Source organism: Trichosurus vulpecula, chromosome 1 (assembly GCF_011100635.1).
Source record: "Trichosurus vulpecula isolate mTriVul1 chromosome 1, mTriVul1.pri, whole genome shotgun sequence".
NCBI classification, from domain to species: domain Eukaryota; kingdom Metazoa; phylum Chordata; class Mammalia; order Diprotodontia; family Phalangeridae; genus Trichosurus; species Trichosurus vulpecula.
The window spans coordinates 329409049-329429893 of record NC_050573.1 but is presented as its reverse complement, the minus strand read 5'-3'; positions in this window follow the sequence as shown (position 1 = coordinate 329429893).

Here is a 20845-nt window from a genome sequence, read left to right as displayed (position 1 = left end):
GTTCAATGTGGGAATATTATATTCAATTTTCCTGTTCAAAGAAGTATTGAAGAACACTTGTTATAAGCATTTAAAAAACCTGGTGGTTGAGTTTCACACCAGTCTTTATTTCTCCTCAAATGCTTCTCATTGCTTTGAAAAATGATATTGCTTGTAATGTCCTATCTTCCTTCTCTATAATGCTCTCTAAATAGATTGTACTGAAAACCAGATTAGACTTTGTTTGCAAGGGTTTTCAGCTTGGCACTTTTCATCTCACTCTGGCAACCATTTTATTATCAGTTAAACTTTATTTTGGAATGGTGACAATTATTCCTTTCTAGGCTTGACTCCTGACTCCAGCCTTTTTTCCCCCTAACATGCCATACAAAGCTTTTCACCCTCACAGATCACTTCACCCATACATTTCTCACATTAGAACTACCCTCCCCCATCCTCTCTTTCTGTTTAGTTGGTTACTCCACAAATCTCCATTTTAGGGAGAATGTCAAGGCCACCTATGTCTTCATTTCTATCTAGGCTGCACTTCTGTCTCTTCTGACTTTCTCTACTGTGTTAATGCTCCAGGAATCTTCATTTCTTCCCTTTCCTTTACCTGATTTTTAGCTTTGTTTTATGGGTGTTATTCTCCTATTAGAAAAAATGTCCTCCTTAAGAACAGGGCATACCTTTCTGCATGTATTTCTATTTTTTAGCTTCCAAAACAATTGTAGTATTTATTATATAGGTTTTCTTGAAATGGAAATTTATTGTTTTACATTGAATCCTTTCCTATGCTCTGCTGTGTACATGGAAATGTTCTTTTTTTTTTCTTTTCTCATTTGGTAGTTAAGTATTTTTTAATTATTTACTTAATATGTTTAGTTTTCAGCATTGATTTCCACAAGATTTTGAATTACAAATTTTCTACCCATTTCTACCCTCCCCCCCCACTCCAAGATGTCACATATGTATTTCTAATCTTAGTTCTTATGAGAGTACCTGGCACATATTAAGAATGCCATTAATGTTTTTTGTCTTCACTTAAAATCAAAGTCAATGCATTTTTTCAGTCAGTGGTAACTATACATGTTTTAAGTGCAGGAGTTTTTTTTTTCCTTTTTTTTATCATTTCTAATTTGGTGTGAATATTTTTTTTTCCCCTACCCACTTGATCAGAATACACCGATAGGTCATGACTATCATATCAGTAACCACTCATTTATTACAACTTAAGATATGGTCTATTACATTTTTCCAAACACTGAATTTTATTTTTTCTCCTTTCCTTTTCATTTTTTTTTTACAAATAGGATTTTATTTTTTCCAATTACATGTAAAGGTAGTTTTCAACACTCTTTTTCATAAGAATTTAAGTTCCAATTTTTTCTCCTTCTCTTCCCTCCCCTTTCTCCAAGACAGCAAGCAATCTTATATAGGTTACACATGCTCAGTAATACTAAACATATTCTCACATTAGTCATATTGTGAAAAAAGTAACAGAACAAAAGGGGAAAAGAGAAAAATAGTGAAAATAGTATGCTTTGTTCAGCATTCAGACTCCATCATTCTTGCTCTGGATGTGGTTAGCACTTTCCTCATGAGTCTTTTGGAATTGTCTTCAATCATTTAACTGCTGAGAAGAACTTTCAGTCATAGTTTATCATTGCACAATGTTGCTGTTACTGCATACAATGTTTTCCTGGTTCCATTCACTTCACTTAGAATCAGTTCATCTAAATCTTTCCAGTTTTTTTTTCTTTTCTGAAATCTGCCTGTTCATCGTTTCTTATAATACAATAGTATTCCATTATAGTCATATACCACAAATTGTTCAGTCATTCCCCAATTGATGGGCATTCCCTCAATTTTCAATTCTTTTCCACCATGAAAAGAGGTGCTACAAATATTTTTGTACATGTAGATCCTTTTCCTCTTCTTATGATCTCTTTGGTATATCTAATCTGTTACATTTTTATGTGGAAACTGCTTGGTTCTTGCCATGTTTAGAACTTTCCAAATATATATTTGAAAAAATTAATCATGGTAGGCCTTCATGAGGTTTCTGAGTTCTATAAGCTCATGGTTTCTTTAATTTGTTAAGCATGAAGTATATTTTCTAAATATATTCCTTTATCATCTTTTCTTCCTACTTTTGTAGAGACAGCTGTATATGATCTTCCCTAGATCTTCTAAGAATTTCTCTATATGATCACCTCCTGCAGCAGATGCTGGTACATAGGCTCAGCTATCTTTATAACTGTTTGTCTGTTACTAAGAATCCTCAAGACAATGATCAATGCCCAATGAAATAATCTTTCTTTTTCCCCTTGAGTCAAGAACAAAACCTATTTAATAATTTAATTCATTTCTCTGACGGCTCCAGCTTAATTGTTTTTAGGGGGTCTAAAATTTATGTGGCCTTTACCATTCATCACCATTGCTCTCTCACCATCATTATATAATTGATGTAGAATATATTATATCAACAATGTTTTCCTTATTTTTATATGGTTCCATGATCAGCATGGAGAAAGACTACCTCACCCAATGGCCAATGTGCTTCTGATTAGTCTCTTTAAATTAACCTATAATGGTCATTGGAGAGAAAATATTGTCTACCATCAGATCTATAGGTGAAGCCTTCCTTCATAAAGCCAGCATTACATCTGTGCCACTACTTTTCATGGTAGTAGCATACTTTTTTTCTGTAAAACATAAAGGATATGTGTTAAGAAAATACATGATAATAGAAGTTTATGTATAATCTCTTACATTTATCTGTGTGGCAATATTCCATAACTTCTCTTTATTTAGATTTTTTTTTCTCCCACCCTTCCTTCCCCTTTCTCCACTATAGCAAGCAATCTTACATTGGTTATACATGCTCAGTAATACTAAACAAATTCCCACATTAGTCGTGTTGTGAAAAAAGCTTATCATTGCATACACCTCTTTATTTCTAGACCCACATCTATAGGTTATATTCATCCTGAATCATTTATGACATTGTAACTTAAAAACATTTTTCTCCATGTAGAATTCCTCCCCTTAACTCTTTTTATGTACTAATTCAAAGTTCTTGCATTTGTAGCTAAATGAGGCCTAGAATTTTAGCATTTTTTTCACTCATTAATTCAGGTCACCCTATTTCTTTCTGACTGACCAACTAGGAAAAAATTCTACTTCCCTCTATAGCTGGAATACATTAGGTAAATAGATATCTTCTTTGTCTAGTTTAATAGATATATCTAGAAATACTGCTTCTTTGCTGTGGTTACTCTCTTGGCAGCCTCTAAGAGAATATACTCTGCTTTTTACTCTGGCCAGCTCCACAAAATAATACAAATACTGCCTGTACTATGACCATCAGTCTCTTTCCAATCCTCAGTTCCCTTCCAAGCCCTATCCCCACATGTTGATACATAGTGCTCATGTGCTTCCTAATATACATGCACATACACACACACGTATATATAATATATATACATGCACACACACGTATACATACATATACATGTATGTGTATGTATGTATATCTATATGCATGTATATAATGTCATCATAATCATGGCAATAAACATTATAATAGCTAACATTTATAACATATGTGCCAGACACTGTTCTAAATGCTTTGCAAATTATTAATTCACTCAATCCTCACAATAACTCTGTAAAGTAGGTCCTATGATTACCCCCATTTTATAGATGAGGAAACTTAAGGACATATATTAAGTGACTTTCTCAGCATCACACAGTAAATGTTTAAGGCTGAATCTGAATTTGTCTTCCTGACTGTGACCCTGATGATGTCTCCATTGTACTACATTGCTCACCATATATATTGTCACACCCTATTAGAATGTAATGTCAGGGACTATCTTATTTGCTTGCATTTGCATTTCCAGAATTTATCACACTGTCCTGTACAGAGTAAACAATAAATAATGTTCTGTCTATCCAGGGGTGTGCTGGAGCCAGTTTTAACTGATTGTTAAATTTTCAATGTAAAGATTTACACCTTAGAAATCAGCAAAGCCTTCACATCAGGGATTGATTTATTATTTTGTTGATTTTCTTGACTTAAGAAAGTTTCAGAGAAAATATTAACAATGAAAATTGAACTTAAAATATTATGTGTATACATTTTCTTTTCTTTCCTTTTCTTTTTGGAGAACTGGTTGTAAAACCTTTACCAGCAGACCCTCTATCTATCTATCTATCTATCTATCTATCTATCTATCATCTCTGTCTAGATACGTATCTTTCATCTACCTACCTATCACAAATGATAGACTATTCATCAGTTCCTTTTACAAGTAATGCAGCTTTTCCCTAGGTTTGTGTCATGCTAAATTATGCAGTACATATTATGTAAATACTCAAATTTAAGCACATTGACTTGCCCCATTGCCATAGTAAAATCTTTCCAACACATCTTGATTATCCATTGAGCATCCCAGTAAGTAAATGGCATAACTTTACATATCACTCAATCAAATAACAAACATATTTTAAAAACCTAATACTTTTAAAGTTAATGTTCTAAGTGTTGGGGATCCACAACATTGTAAACAAGATAAATACAAAATGAATAACCAGGAGTTAAGGGAATGATGAACTAATTCTAGGTAGAATCAGGAAATTCTTTTATAGAAGATAGTGTTTGTACTGAGTCTTGAGGGATGTTAGGGATTTTATACAGTGGAGTTAAAAGGATCATAGGGTCAAAGATTTAGAATTAGAAGGGACTTTAATGGCCAATGAATCCAGCCTCAAATTTTATAGAGGAGGAAACTGAGGCAACAAGGAAGCTTAGTGAATTAGATTGGAATGGATATACAATCTAATGTCTGTGACAGCATTTGAGGCTAGTCCTTCCTGACTCAAAGTCCATTTTCTTAATATGTTTTAAACAGATAGTAGTGTAATGGTCTGGAGCAAATAGCTAGTGGGTTACATGTGGAGAACATCAAGACATTAATTTGTCTAGAGTAATGTAGAAGGCTGGATAAGGAGGTTTGTGTCATTTAGGAATGGCATTAAATATTAAACAGGGTTTATATTTCATCCTAGAGATAAGAAGAAAACACTACAATTTATTGACTAGGGGAGTGAAATGGTCAGATTTGTGCTTAAGGAAATCAATTGGGCAGTTGTATGGAGGTTAAAGTAAAAAGGCAACACAATTAAGGTATAGAGACCAATTATAAGGCTATCGAAGTAGGGTTAGAGGTGAATAGGTGAACTAATGTGGTGGCTAACTTCATAGTGAAAAGGAGATAGATATGAAAGATTTCTTTGAGGTAAAAAGGGATATATTTGGCAACTACTACTGAACTATGTGGTTGTAATGGTAATCCGGGTGGGACTTTTTTACGCTGGGATGACAGTAGAAACAGGAAAGAGTACAAGCATTAATAGGGTGCCTACTAAATGCCAAGAAGTATGCTAAACTTTTTTTTTAAACAAATATTATCTCATTTGGTCTAAAGACCAATCTTGGAAAGAATGTGCTATTATTATCTCCATTTTACAGATGAGAGAACTGAGGCAAATAAAGGTTAAATGATTTACCCAGGGTCATACAACTAGTAAGTTTCTAAAGGTGAATTTGAAATTAAGAGAACTCATTTCAGGTCTGGCACTCTATCCACTCAACTGCCAGTTGACTCTACAACAAAGATAACAGTAATAATAACTTGTGCCTCCATTTTCAAAAGGGAAAAATAGATACAGAGAGGCAAAGTGATTTGTCCAAGGTTACACAACTAATAATTTTTTGAGATTCAATAGGATCTTAGGGTCTAGTACGTTTTGAATGCTTCTAAACTGAACAATAGACCATCTATCTGCACACAACTTAGATCATATGTACTTTAAATTTTCTACCTCTTATTCTTATTGGCCTTCATTGTGTATCTAAATTCTAATTATATAATGTTAAAATTCACCAATATTTCATTTTCATTCATCCTAGCGACAAATTCTTTGAAAAGAAATATTAGTCCAATTGTCCCAATGATATTAAAGTAGTTATAGCTGATAGAGGTTAGTATAATTACATTGTCACTCCAGAGATGATAAGCACATGATAGTAAATGCAATTTCTTGATGTTTTGAAATAGACAAATGATATATTTATTGGTAAACTCTCCTTAAAAGCACAAATAACCCTCCAAATTCATCCATAATTCAAATGTACCTGTGTATGATGGATTTAGTTGATCTTTACAGAAGAAATTGAATAAATTTACATCATACAAAGATTCTAGATGTACTCTTTTGGAGTGTTAGAACATTATCTGTGAATTCTCCAAGTAAGGAATTTCAGAATAGTCATCTATACTAGTACCGATTTGTATTCTTTTTTACTACATGTTCATGAGGTATGCTTGATTATTAGGATACTATAAAAATTCCACTATACCAAAAACAAAAAGAAATGGATAATGCTTTTGCATATGCATAGAACCTTTTTTAAAGAAGATATGGATCTGATAAGATATGGCTTCTGAATATTTACTAATTCAACTCACCCTTTCCTCTTAAGGCTTTTTCACCCTAGTAAAAGGCATTTATACATTAAAAATTTCAACTATGTCCATGTTGGTTTGGATTAGTTTGTGAATCTTTTCTGAGCGCTGGTTTTGAAGTTGGCAAAATGGCAGACTATATGGGTATTGGTCCCCTGAGGGTAAAGGAGAGATAGATTACTATTCTGTTTTGGGAAATCAACAAAGACAAATCTACTTCCTAATTTTGAATAGAATTGATTCTTCCCAACTCTTTGACATCCAACCTGAAAACCAATTCTGGATCTTGCTCTTTCAAGAAAGACATATTTGACTTTATTATATTGATTTGTCCTTTGGCATACATAGCTGGAAGAGGACTCTGTGAAAACAGTTCAAAAGAAAAAAACTAGGTTCATTCTGCTTTCCTTCCTTACCCTTTACCTATGTGTATGTCTAAGGCTAACTCAATGATTGATTGGTTTAAATACCTACTCCCACAAATAAAAAGACAAAACAAACAGAGAAACAAACCCAACAAAAACAAAAAATAATCTAAAGAAAGACAAAAGCAAAGGAATACTCAGTAGGAAAATTAACTTTTTTTTTTGCCAAGTGCATCAGAAAAAAAAATAAAAAGAAACAAGTTCTATTATCAAAAACTGATCCCTCTGTAAAACTAAGGTTACTGAGACCTAGCAGTTTGCCAAGTCCCAGGGCAATAATCTGAAGTAAATGATAACCACAAGTAGAACTATTTTATTGACAGATTTCTGAGACTTGAAATATACTCATTAAAATCCATATGACAGTATTAGAGTGTGTATATGTGTGTATATGTATCAACTAATTCTTTGCATTTAGTTTTTAATCATTTAAGATCAAATTTTACCAGTGACACATACTTCTTTATGTGAGACTTATGATGATTCACTCTTCCCATCAAGAAAAGTAAATCTAAAGTGACTTGCCTCTGGCTAGCCATGGCCAATACTTCAGAGGCTCAGAGAAAAGTGGAAAATCTCTCATAGAGCACCAAAATAATTTGATTTTATAGTGTAGCATAGAGAAGAAAATTTCTTCCTGACGTCTAATGCAATTGATGCTTGGAGGCATGCAGTTACATTACACAAATGACACTAAGACAGTTTTCTGTCTTGATGTTGCAACACAGGTGGTATGATTTAAAGAAAGATATTTTATCATATTAAAGAACGAACAACCATTATAACTCTACCCTTCATCTTATCCAACAACTTTAAGACTGTCAAAGAGAAACATGACATTAAATCATATGAATAGTCATTGTAAACATTTTTATATTAATTTTAATTTCAAGGTGGTGAGTAACACAACCATCCCTTCTTATTTTCTAGGGTGTGACAGTGTATTCTTAAAAGTAATGAACTAGGAAAAATATCACTGGAATCCAAATCTAAAGTCAATGGCCAATGTCAGCTCTAGGAAAAATTGTAAAATAAGGATGGAAAATCTATCTTCTATCTTCCATATCTCCAAAAAATTGTCATCCATTTTCTTCTTCACCATGTAAGCACCCTCATGGCTGCCACCCTTACAAGAATTTCATTTTGCTGCTCTTCTCCTGATTCCACTGTAATTCTAATACTTTATCACTCATAGATTAATTCTCTTTAGATCATGTCTCTTTTTTTGGAAAGGCAGCATGATAGAGGGTAAAGAACCCTGGATTTAGATTCAGAAAACCTAGGTTCCAATCCCAGTTTTGCTACTTACTCTCTGTAGGGCCTATCAGTTAAATTATGTTGTATTTATCTATAATATGAGGTGATTGGACTAGCTAAAAACTCTTCCCTACTCTATCTACTTGTAATGGCAAGCAAAATGGGACTTATTACTGTTCCTTGTTTGAATGTGGCAGGTAAAGCGGGATCTTTTGTCTTGAAATTTTTCTCACCACTAAGACAATCCAGAGTCATTGAATTGTTTATGATATTGTGCTAGTGGTTGGAGCTTTCCCACACTTTCTGTGTCAGTGATTTCTCACACTCTAAATGGTGAACTTCAAGCCTTCAGGGCCCTGAGACAGGTATACAAGATCTGAGGTTAGCATTTGACTTTTAGGGGTACACTCATTGAAAGACTATGGGTGATGAGACTCTGGGCAAGTTGTTGAAATAACCATTCCCCCTCCCCCAGCTTTGTAACCCAGACAGATAGATGTTGGTGCTTCTCTGGTAACTAAGATTTGTGATTTGAATCAGACAAGGTCTGTCTGTTGATGCTTGTCATTTCTGTTCGTATTTGCCCTGAAGTTCAGGGGGCTGATCTTTTCTCCCTGAACTAAGTGAATGATATACGTATGTTTGATTAAACTGAGATTGTTAACCCCTTAAATTTGCTTTACTTAGAAAAGCAGATCAAAGAACCTGTGTTAGCAGCCCTTCTGTGTGCTGGTTGTTGTTGGTTTTATACATAGTATAAAACACAGCCACAGTAGCTGCTAGCACCATTGTTGTTACACTACTAAATCATACAAAATCTGTCTTTTAAGATTTCAGGTAGCAGAGCTCAGGAACAAATCTATGATGCTGTTGCAAAAGTAAAGTACTAGAAGGTTCCTTTAATCCCAAAATCACTTGCATGATAACTGTAAAGCTCTGGAAACAGTAGCCTTACCTTTGGCAAATAATCAACTATCAAGTATAATGGTAGAACTTTCAAGTCTGGTATTTTATCAGTTCAAGATAGAGGTATATTCTGCTCTGCTATTTTCTAAGTAAATGAGTGTATCTTTCTTCACCCAGAAATAGTACATACTCTACCAGCTAGCACCGAAGTTTCTAAAGGAACATTTATAGCCTTCTAGGGCATGGATACATCACTAATACTACCAAATTCCATTTAAATTTACCAACATCTATGCTTAAATTCATCTAAAGCATTAGAGAGTTTATGGGAAAGTGCTTCGTAAACTACAGAATCCAGTACAAGTATATGTAATTAAAATTATTTTGAATTATAAACATTATAACTAATGTTAATATTATGCAGAATTGTCTTTCCTTAGCTACAATCTAATAGAAGCCCTTTTCATCTTCTTCAGGGCTGATACAATTGTCTACTTAAATTGTTTTTTCATTTTCTTTAAACTACAATTAGAAATACATGGTTATATTGTTCGTTGTAATTTATATAAGCAACTAAATAGTAAATTCCCGCTTCAGCATAGTTTCTAAAAAAAAAATCTTGGTTCTGAAGATCAATTTATATATTTTCTATTGTCTGAAAATGAAAACAATGTAATTAAGGTTTTACTTTTTACTTTAGGTGCAAAGAAACTTCTAGCCAGCTGTAGTTATCTATTTAGTTCTTGTAGCCAATCAAAGTCATTCCTGCTTTCACTAGATGGTATATATACAATTCAAACATTAAATGACTTATCTTCAACTGTGAAATAACTAGTTGGTTACTTTAAATGTTTCTGAAATCATTCATGATACAGAGAAAAAAGGGAGAAAATGGGGAGGAAAACAAGAAAAAAAGGAACAATATCTTAAACATTATCAATTACCATTCACAATCAGCACTCTCACTATCAAAATGTCAGTTATTGTTTCAAGGGTGATTTATTTGGGTTTCCAAGGGAGGGTCATCTTTTTATTATGGGACTATAATTATGCAAGTAGATCAAAGGTATTTATTTCTTTGTACAAAAATATCAGATAATTTTTCTCTGATGATTTATAGTCCAGTATTTCTTAAGTCTCTTGATTTTTAGGGAAACCAAAATCATTTGACTTAACTGTGTCTATTTTTTAACAGATCAAAGATCTCATCAATCCATACAGGTAGTCCTTATAATTGTAAAACTCAATACCCATCCATGCCTTCTAATGCTATGCAATTCTTGTCCATTCCCTAGTAAAAAAAAAACCTCCCCATGTGTTCCATTATGTAGGTCCTCCTTTAAAGCTCTCAGAATTATAAGAATAACAAGGCCCACAATCAGACTGTTCACTTATTATCTCTCACTGCACAGACATGCTACCTCCCTTTGATTATATATCCCTTTAATAACTTTTTTTTGCCATTTTATGTGAACAACATATAATTGATAATGCTCAGCAGTCTATCTTACACCCACAGTGCTTCTCTTCATTACCTGCTAGATGACCCATAATTGTGAATTTCTGAGAACAGTGACATTCACTTTTCCCCCCTCTAGGATGTAATATCACCAAAACAAGTGGTGTAGAGGATAGATAACTTTACCAGCAGTCAGGGAGACCTGAGTTCAAATGTGACTAGAGACATGCATTACCTATATAATCTCTGACATCCTTGGTGTACCCAAAATTCTTAAAAATGGAGATAATCACAACTATTTCCTAGGGTTGTTGTATATAATGAGATAACACTTTAAAGTGTTAAAAAAAACCTTCAAGTACTATAAAATTCTATTGGCATTGTTACCATAGTTATTGAAAGCAAGCTGCAATTTTCCAGTCTGACATCCAGATTTCTTTCTTCCTCTGATTCGCTTCTGTGCTTAAAGTTTCTGAAAGTCAGAAGAGCCTGCAATATGTATACAAGTTTCAGGCATTGCTGAACTACCTAGATTAGCTATAAGTAGCTACTATAAGGTTTGTGTGGAGGTTGAAATGTATGCATTTGATTTATGTTTGAAGTATCCTTAAGCATATTTTGGTAGTGATATATGAGATATTTTTTCTGGTATTTAAAATAATACTATAGATCTAAAACCAGAAGATGCCTTCTTATCCAATCCTCATATTTTACAAGTGAGAAAGCTCGGGCTTAGAGAAATTAAATGTATTGCCCAAGTCACAAAGTAAATAAATATCAGAGGTAAGATTTGAACTCCTATTCTCTGACATCCAGAGACAATGCTTTTAAAACTCTTCTTCTCTTACACATATTTAGATAAATCTTTTAATACCTTCAATATTATTTCACACTTTTACTCTTGCTGTCTCTGTCTCTCCCTCTCTGTCTTTCCTTCCATCTCTATCTGTGTTTCCCTCCATCTCTGTGTGTGTGTGTGTGTGTGTGTGTGTGTGTGTGTGTGTTGTGTGTGTGTGTAGAGGAAGTGAATCTGGAGAGATTTTCAGCTATGACCTCCTTGAGAGCAAAGACTTTTGCCTGTCATTATATCCCCAGGGCTTAATAGAGTACTAGGCATAGAGGAGGTACTAGTTGAGTGATTGAAATGAAATGAAAGCCTAATACATAAGGAAGTTGTAACTGAGTGGAAAAATGGACCACTCCTGTTGGAAAAGGCAAAAAAGATCTATAAATATTGATAAAGATGATAGGTTTCTTTTTTGTTTAGTTTTTTCATATGTTGCTGTGTTCAAAGAATGCATCAACTATTGTGGAGCTTAAGAATTGTTAAATCTCTCCTGGTATTGGGGAAACATACAGATTCTCATACAAACTTTAATTGAAGCCTTTCGATGTTGGAGCATCAAGGATCATCTCCATTCCACAGCTGAGCATGAAATAGACTTTTATAAGGGGAAAAATTGCTGGCAATTTTTCTCATTTTCCCAAAGTGTTATATTACACAAGAGGTCTCATAAAATAAATCCACTCTTTTTTTATTCTAAAGTCTTTTATTACATGATTTTAACATTTTATAAATATGTAAACAACTTATGAAGTAAATTATAGTAATCCATCTGTAGACAGTCATTTCCAGATAATGTTCATTACAGTCTACATATAGAATTTGGATATTTTCCATTCCAGAAGAGTAGATGGATGAGAGAAAAGTATGAAAAAGTAACTTACAGCTATATTTTGGAAAATGTTTACTCACTTTTCTTTCCTTGTCTGTTTTTTTTTTCTTACCTTAATAGCTGATATTATATGTTATCTTAAGGTTTCCAAAGAGTTTGATAGGGATTATGTCAGGAATATAGCAATCTTATGAATGAAGCATGATAGGACTTATTATTTATTTCTTCATAGACCAAGAAAATTTGGTCCAGTAATAAGAAGTGACTTGCCCACAATCATTCAGCTAATGAATGTCAGAGGAAGAATATGAACTTAGTTCTCAATGATTCCAAGTTCAATCCTGTTGTACTATCTGACCTGTTTTACATATACCACACTGCTTCTTGATGTAGAATCTTCTTTAGAAAAGGCCATTTGTCAAGAGTAAATCACCATCCAATTGAATGAAGCCTTTCGATGTTGGAGCATCAAGGATCATCTCCATTCCACAGCTGAGCATGAAATAAACTTTTATAAGGGGAAAAATTGCTGGCAATTTTTCTCATTTTCCCAAAGTATTATATTACACAAGAGGTCTCATAAAAAAATCCACTCTTTTTTTATTCTAAAGTCTTTTATTATATGAGAGGCAATGTGGCATAGTGGAAAGAGAACACCATGACAGCTGCAAATACTTGAGTTCATTTTTTCTTTGACACATATCAAGCATGGTACTCAAACTCCCATTGGTCTAGAAACTCTCTAAGACTCTTTTTTAAAAAAATTAGAATTCCAAGGGCCAAGATGGCAGAGTAAGCAATAAATCACAATAACCCTTCTGTATTCATCTCCAAACAACCATAAAATAGCATTGCAAAATAAATCATGGAACAGCAGAACCAGAAAAGAGATGGGGCAATACAATCTTTTAGCCCAAGAAACTTGAAAGATTGGCAAGAAAAGTCTGTCTCACTCAGGTACAAAGGACACACAGTCCAAGACAAGAAGCATCCTAGCAATCTAGCAGCAATCTCCACTTCAGAAAACCAGTGAGAGATCCTGAGCTCCAGTGCAGTGGAGCAGGCACATGCCAACACCAGACACTCCAATATGTCTCAGCATAGCCAGGCGCACGGTCAGACTCTAGCTCCAAGAACCTCAATTTCTTCAGCAGCCAGATGGCCACATCCTTCTGCATAAACCTAGACAAACAGGGAGCTGCCAGTGGTCAGATCTGCAAGGGCTTCAGTGTGGCACTGGAGAAATGCAAAAACACTGCAGCTGCCTTAGCACTTGCCAGACACCAGCACAAGGAACCCCAGCTCAGCATCAGGTAAGCTGCCAGACACCTACACTACCTCCTCAACCCATCAGAGCAGCATGAGAAATGTGCTTTAGGGCAACATCAGGGCAGCACGAGGTAAACAGACAGGGCCTGCAGACGCTGACAGAAAAAGCCTGAGATAGTGCTCCTTCCATCTCAGAAGCAGAGCTCAAATTTGAAAGGAAGGAAAAAGGCCAAAAAGATGAGCCAACAATAACAATAACAACACAGAAAAACCTATTACAAGGGAGGAAAAGATGGGTGATAGGCATCATTTGAACCTACCTCTCATCAGTGTTGCCTAAAAGAGGGAATAATATGCACAATCAGTTGAATATGGCCTATTTTATCCTACTTCCTTGTAGGGGATACATTGAGAACTGAGTCAAATTTATAAAAATACAACCCATTCCCCAATTAATACATGGTCAAAGTATATGAACAGACAATTTTCAGATGAAGAAATCAAAGCTACCTGTAGGTATTTGAAGAAGTGCTCTAAATCACTTCTGATTGGAGAAATGTAAATTAAAACAACTCTGAGGTCCCACCCCACACCTATCATATTGGCTAATATGACCAAAAAGAAAAATGACAAATGTTGGAGAGGGTGTGGGGAAATTGGGATACTAATGCCCTTTCAGTGGAGTTGTGAATCAATCCAACCATTCTGGAGAGCAATTTGGAACTATACCCTAACAGCAACCAAACTGTGCATACCCTTTGATCCAGCAATAGTACCATTGGGTCTGTATCCCAAAAGAACATAAAAAAGGGAAAAGGACCTACATGTGCAAAAATATGTTAAGCAGACATTTTCATGGCAGCAAAATATTGGAAGTTGAGATGTCCATCAATTGGGGAATGGCTGAAAAAGCTGTGGTGTGTGAATATAATGGAATACTATTGTGCAATAAGAAATGATGGACAGGCAAATTTGAGGAAAATCTGGAAAGACTTGTACAAACTCACACAAAGTGAAATAAGAAGAATCAGGAAAACTTTGTATATGTGTGATTATCAGCTATGAATGACTCAGCTCTTCTTAGCAACACAATGATCCAAGGCAAATACAAAGGACTCACAAAGGAAAATGCTGTCCATATCCAGATAAAGAGCTAATGGAGTCTAAATGCAGATTGAGGCATACTTTTTTCACTTACTTTACTCTTTTTATTCCTTTTGATCTATTTCTTCTTTCACAACTGCGATTAATATGTAAATATGTTTTACATGATAGCACATGTATAACCTATATCAAATTGCCTACCATTGTAGGAACTGAGGAGGGAGTGAGAAATATCTGGACCTCAAAATCTTGTAAAAACAAGTGCTAAAAGTTGTCTTGACATGCAATTGTAAAAAAAATAAAATACCATTAAAGAAAAAAGTTCATTCTACTTTATTTTTCCTACTTATAGGCAATGACAATTTTAACATTCATTTTTCTCTCTCTCTCACCTCTGCACTGTTTGAGAAAGTAGACAATTTGTTGTAGGTTATACATATCGAACCATGTAAAACATATTACCATACTAGACATGTTGCAAAAGAAGATACAGGCACAAAGGTAAAATAAACATGAAAAAAATACAGAAAGTAAAAAGTAGTATCTTTCAGTCTGCATTTGGACATTACATAAACTGGTGCAAAGTAAAATGAATAGAACCAGGCAAATGATTTATAGGTTATAAGTATTTTCATAAATATAATCAACTGTGAAAAAGTAACTCTGATCAAAACATTGGCCAATCCCAACTCTGAAGGACTCATGATGAAAACATTTTCTACATATACATAAATACATACATATATGTATATACATATGTATATACACACATTTATCTCAGAGTGCATACTGGTGCATTTTTTCTTTATTTTACTTTAGTTTTAACATGAGTCATATGAAGATTTATTTTGCTTGACTTCATATTTATAATGGATTTTTTGTCTGTACTCTTGCTTTCTTAATGAGAGGGTAAAAGAGAATCTAGAACTAAAAATATACTGAATTAAAAAAAATATGTGAGGTTTGATGACATTTTGAAGTATATTTCACAACTACTTTTCAGAATGTTTGGACTGATTCACAATACATTGTTCCTGTGCTTCCAAAATGTCTCAAAATTATGATTTTAGTAGGAATAATATTCCACATATGTCTGTCATATAGTAATACTGGTAAAATTTTAGTATTAAAAATATGTGGCCTTGCTTTCTTGTAAAACTTGAGGATAGTAAAAAACCTTTTTAATTTGATTTAAAGCAATGCAATGCATTTCCTTCCTTTCAGCTCTGTTTCAAAATCATTTTTCTTGTCTAGTCTATCACAAATACATGTACATTAAGATAAATAGATGGAGAGAGAGAGAGAGAGAGAGCGAGAGAGAGAGAGAGAGAGAGATTAGTCAATACATACCATCAATACAATAGACGACCATACAATATAAAACAGTATCATACTATACATAATTAAACACATATGTATGCATTCAATTATAAAGGTCTTGTAACAACAATGTTACTTGCAGCTACTGTGGCTATGTAAGACCAATAATACCTACACACAGTAGGGCTGCTAGCACAGGATCTTTGATCTGCTTTTCTAAGGAAAGCAACTTTAAGGTTTTAACAATCTTACTTTCATTAAACATACATATACCATTCACTTAGTTCAGGGGGAAAAGTCAGCACCCTGAACTTCAGAGCAATTACAACAAATCAGCAGACAGAACTCCTAGCTATCTGACCAAAGCAATACATACATAGTTAGAGAGAGAGAAGCACCACCATCTGGGTTTTCAAAGCTGGGGGGCTCCTTAACATCTACCTAGAGTCTCCACATGAACACTCTTTCAATGAATGAATCCCAAACAAAATGCTAACCTCAGAGTATATATACACTTCTTCAGGGTCAGAGTGTTTCAAACCTCTTGTGGGTTTCACACCTCTCTTGATCTAAGTAGCAAAAGGGTGTGGGCCTCCCTACAAACAAAGGCAAGACTCAATCAAAGGCACTTGATTGCCCCAGTGCTGAGAAGCACTCCAAAACACAAGACAACAAAAAGTCCCACTATGCTGCCCTTACAGCTCTACAGGGTTTCTGTACAAAAATATACTATAAACTTTAATATTACACACACACACACACACACACACACACACACACACACACACACACATTTTATTGTCTCATCTATTATTTATAAGCAAGGAGTAATTGCATAATATGATTTATGTTCTATCTTCCATGATATATTGAATGATCATGATGCATGGATGAGAGCAACAACATTTTTAAAAGTGTTATTAAAAAAAGAAAGCCTATAAAACTGTGCCTTATTCTGTCAAATCCAAAGTTTTCTTCACAATCAAAATAAATAAAATATAATCCTATATTCTTTACATATTTCTTCCAATTGGGAATTGGGAAAAAGATGGACTATTGTTGATTATGTCTTGATAGAGTCTATGTGATCTTTTCTAATACAATCAGCTAAGGTATCCTCAATTTGTATATGAATGACTCCCATAAAGAAATAGTATAAATGGGATAGTAAGCTTAGTGAAAAAAAGCAACCGATATTTTCTAAGTCACCATATTTTTCCCCAAAAAACTTTTTGGCATTAATAAGCTTGAAAAAAGGGAGTAGAGCCAAGATGGTGGAAAAAAGGCAAAGACTCCCCAAAAAACCACAAAATTTTAAATAATGCCTCAAAATTAATTCTGGAGCAATGTAACTCACTCACCAAAGAATGGAGCAAAACAATTTTCTAGCCCAAGACAACTCAGAAAGTTGGCAAAAGACCTATTACACTGGAGTAGGAGTCACCAAAGTCCAGAGCAGAGCAGCAGAGTCCTAGCAAACCAGCAGTAGGCCTTAGGGCTAACTGAATCAGTGGTGGCAGTGGTAGGTGCCAGACTTTTCAGGTACACAGATAGTAAGGAGGTCAGATAACTGGTCAGAAGGTGATTATAGAGGTCCCTTTGCTGGCTCTGGAGACTCTGTTACATTGTCCAGATTTGGATCTAGGTTGAAGGCCAGAATGTCAGTCCCAGGGCTAGGTATAGGACTAACACACCAGACCTTGTGACCACAGACCAGAACACAGACCAGAACACAGACCAAGAGAGTAGTAAGCCAACCTCATTCTATATCATACTACCTTGGAAGAATGAAAAATGCACAGATCCCAAGAATTTATCTTTGAAGCAGCTACACAAAAAAATATTGGGACAGTACCCCCTCCACTCTGGAAGCAGAGCTGCAGTTTAACATAGAGCTAAAATTCAAGAAATAGGCTGGAAAAATGAGCAAAAAGGCAGAAAAAAGATCATGACTATAGAAAGTTGCTATGGTGAATGGAAACATCAAAATACAAACTCAGAAGACAATGAAGTCAAAACTGTTATATCCAAAGCCTCCAAGAAAAATATGAATTGGAGGGAAGAGTCAAAATGTCAATGGGAAAACAGGGACTTACTTGAGCTCTCCCCCAAATCCCTCCAAACAACTGTAAAAAAAAATGACTCTAAACAAATTCTAGAGCTACAGAACCCACATAATGACAGAATGAAACGAGTCTCCAGCCCAAGACAGCCTGGATGGTCACTGGAAAGGGTCTGTCTCACAGTGCTGGGAATGGAGTGCAGCCCAACACAGGCCATGCAAGGACAGACCAGGAGGGTGGAGCAGGCCTGAGGGCATGAATCACTGGCAGCTGTGTCAATTTCCAGACTTTTCAACCTACAAACACCAAAGATAACTGAGCAGGTCTGTGGGAAAACTGGTGGACCTGAGTGAGAGGAGTGTGTGGTCTGGCCCAAGCCCCAGGGCCTGGGAGGTGGCAGCAGCAGCAACAGGGTCTGCTTCTGGTGCTCGAGAAAGAGGGGGTAGGTGAAAGGGAATGAGTGAATCTTGTTCTCATAGGATTTAGCTTAAGGAAGGAATAATATACACACTGAATTGGGTAGCTTAGCCTACAGGAAAGTAGGGGGGAAGAGAATAAGAGGGCAGGGAGAGCAGATTTGGGGAGGCAGTAATCAAAAGCAAATACTTTTGAAGAGGGACAGTGTAAAAGGAGAAAATTGAATAAAGGGGGACAGGATAGGATGGAGAAAATATAGTTAGTCTTTCACAATAAGACTATTATGGAAGTGTTTTGCATAATGAAACATGTATAACCTATGTTGAATTGCTTGCCTTCTCAAGAAGGGTGGGTGGAGAGTGAAGAAAAAATTGTTAAAAAATTGTTAAAAAAATTGTTAAAAAATTGTTAAAAAAATTGTTATTACATGCAACTGGGAAACAAGATATTCAGGCAATGGGGTATAGAAATCTATCTTGCTCTATAAGAAAGTAAGGGTAAAGGGGATGGCGGGGGGGGAGTGGGGTGATAGAAGGGAGGGCAGACTGGGGAAAGGGGCAACCAGAATACATGCCATCTTGGGGTGGGGGGGAGGGTAGAGATGGGGAGAAAATTTGTAACTTAAAATATTGTGGAAATAAATGTTGAAAATTAAAAATAAATTTAAAAACAAAAAGAAAAAAATGGAAGAGTTCAAAAAAAGATTTTAAAAATCAAGTAAGAGAGGCAGAGAAAAAAAAACTGGGAAGAGGAATGAGAGTGATACAAGAAAATCATGAAAAATAAATCAAAAGCTTGGTAAAGAAGGCATAAAAAATACAAAATAAATGACACCTAAAAACCAGACTAGGCCAAGTGGAAAAAGAGACACAAAAGTCTAATGAGGAGAAGAATGCGTTGAAAAGCAAAAAATACATAAAAATTCCCTGAAGAGAACTCCTTAAATAGCAGAATTCACTAAATTGAAAAAGAGGCACAAAAATTCACTGAAGAGAATTATCCATATGGAAAATGAGATACAAAAACTCACTGAAGAAAATATTTTTTTAAAAAATTAGAATTTGGCAAATGGAAGCTAATGGCTATAGGAAACATCAATAAACAATAAAACCAAATCCAAGGAATGAAAAAAAAAATACAGCATAATGTGAATTATCTCATTGAAAACAAAACAAAACAAACAAGCAAACCAAAAAAAGAAAAATAACTGACTTTATAAATAAATCCAGTAGAGATAATTTGAGAATTACTGGACTACTTGAAAACCATTACTAAAAAAAAATCAATATTAATAAATTGTCAAGGAAACCCATCCTGAATTCTAGAACCAGAGGGTGAAATAAAAATTGAAAAAATCCACCAGTCACTTTTCAAAAGACATTCCAAAATGAAAACTCCCAGGAATATTATAACCAAATTCCAGAGCCCTCAGTTCAAGTAGAATATATTGCAAGCAGACAAAAAAAAATAACAATTCAAATATTGGGGAACCACAGTCAGGTTAATACAAGCTTTAGCAGTTTCTACATTGAATTATCTGAGGGCTTGGCATACAATATTGAGGAAGGGAACAGAACTAGGATTACAACTAAGAATCACCAACCCAGCAAAACTGTATATCCCTTGGAGGAAAAAAAAAATGAATATTCAGGGAAGCAGAGAATTTTCAAGCATTTCTAATGAAAAGACCAGAGCTGAATAGAAAGTTTGACTTTCAAATACAAGACTCAAGAGAAGCATAAAAAAGGTAAACAGGAAAGAGAAATCATAAAGGATTCAATAAGGGGAAAATGATACCTGTGACTCCTAAAACCTTTCTCATTATTAGGACAGCTAGAGGCAGTATACTTAGAGGGCACAGGTATGAGTTGAATACAAAGGCATGATGTCTAAAAAAATAAAGTAACATTTATGGGTGAGAAAGAGGAATGCATTGAGAGAAGGGAAAGGGAGCGATAGAATGGGACAAAATTCCTGACATAAAAGAGGTACAAAAGAGCTTTTATAGTGGAGGCAAAGATTGTGGTGGTGAGAGAGAATGCAAGAACCTTATGCTTATTAAATTGGCTCCAATGGGGAATAACATAGATACTCAGTTGGGTATTGAAGGGTGGAAATGGATAACAGAAGGGGTAGAGGCTGATGAAAGGGAAGGTGGATTGGGGGAGGTATAAGTGAGAAGCAAAACACTTTTGAGAAGGGACAGGGTAAAAGGAGAGAAAGAGTAGGACAAATGGGGGAAATAAGAAAGGGGGGAAATGCATAGCAATCATAACTGAAATAAAATTATGGTAAATTTATCTAATAAACACCTCATTTTTCAAATATATAGAGAGCTGAGCCAAATTTTATAGAAATAAGAGTCATTGCTCAATTGATAAACGGTTAAAGGATTTGAACAGTTTTCAGACAAAGTAATCAAAGCTATCTATAC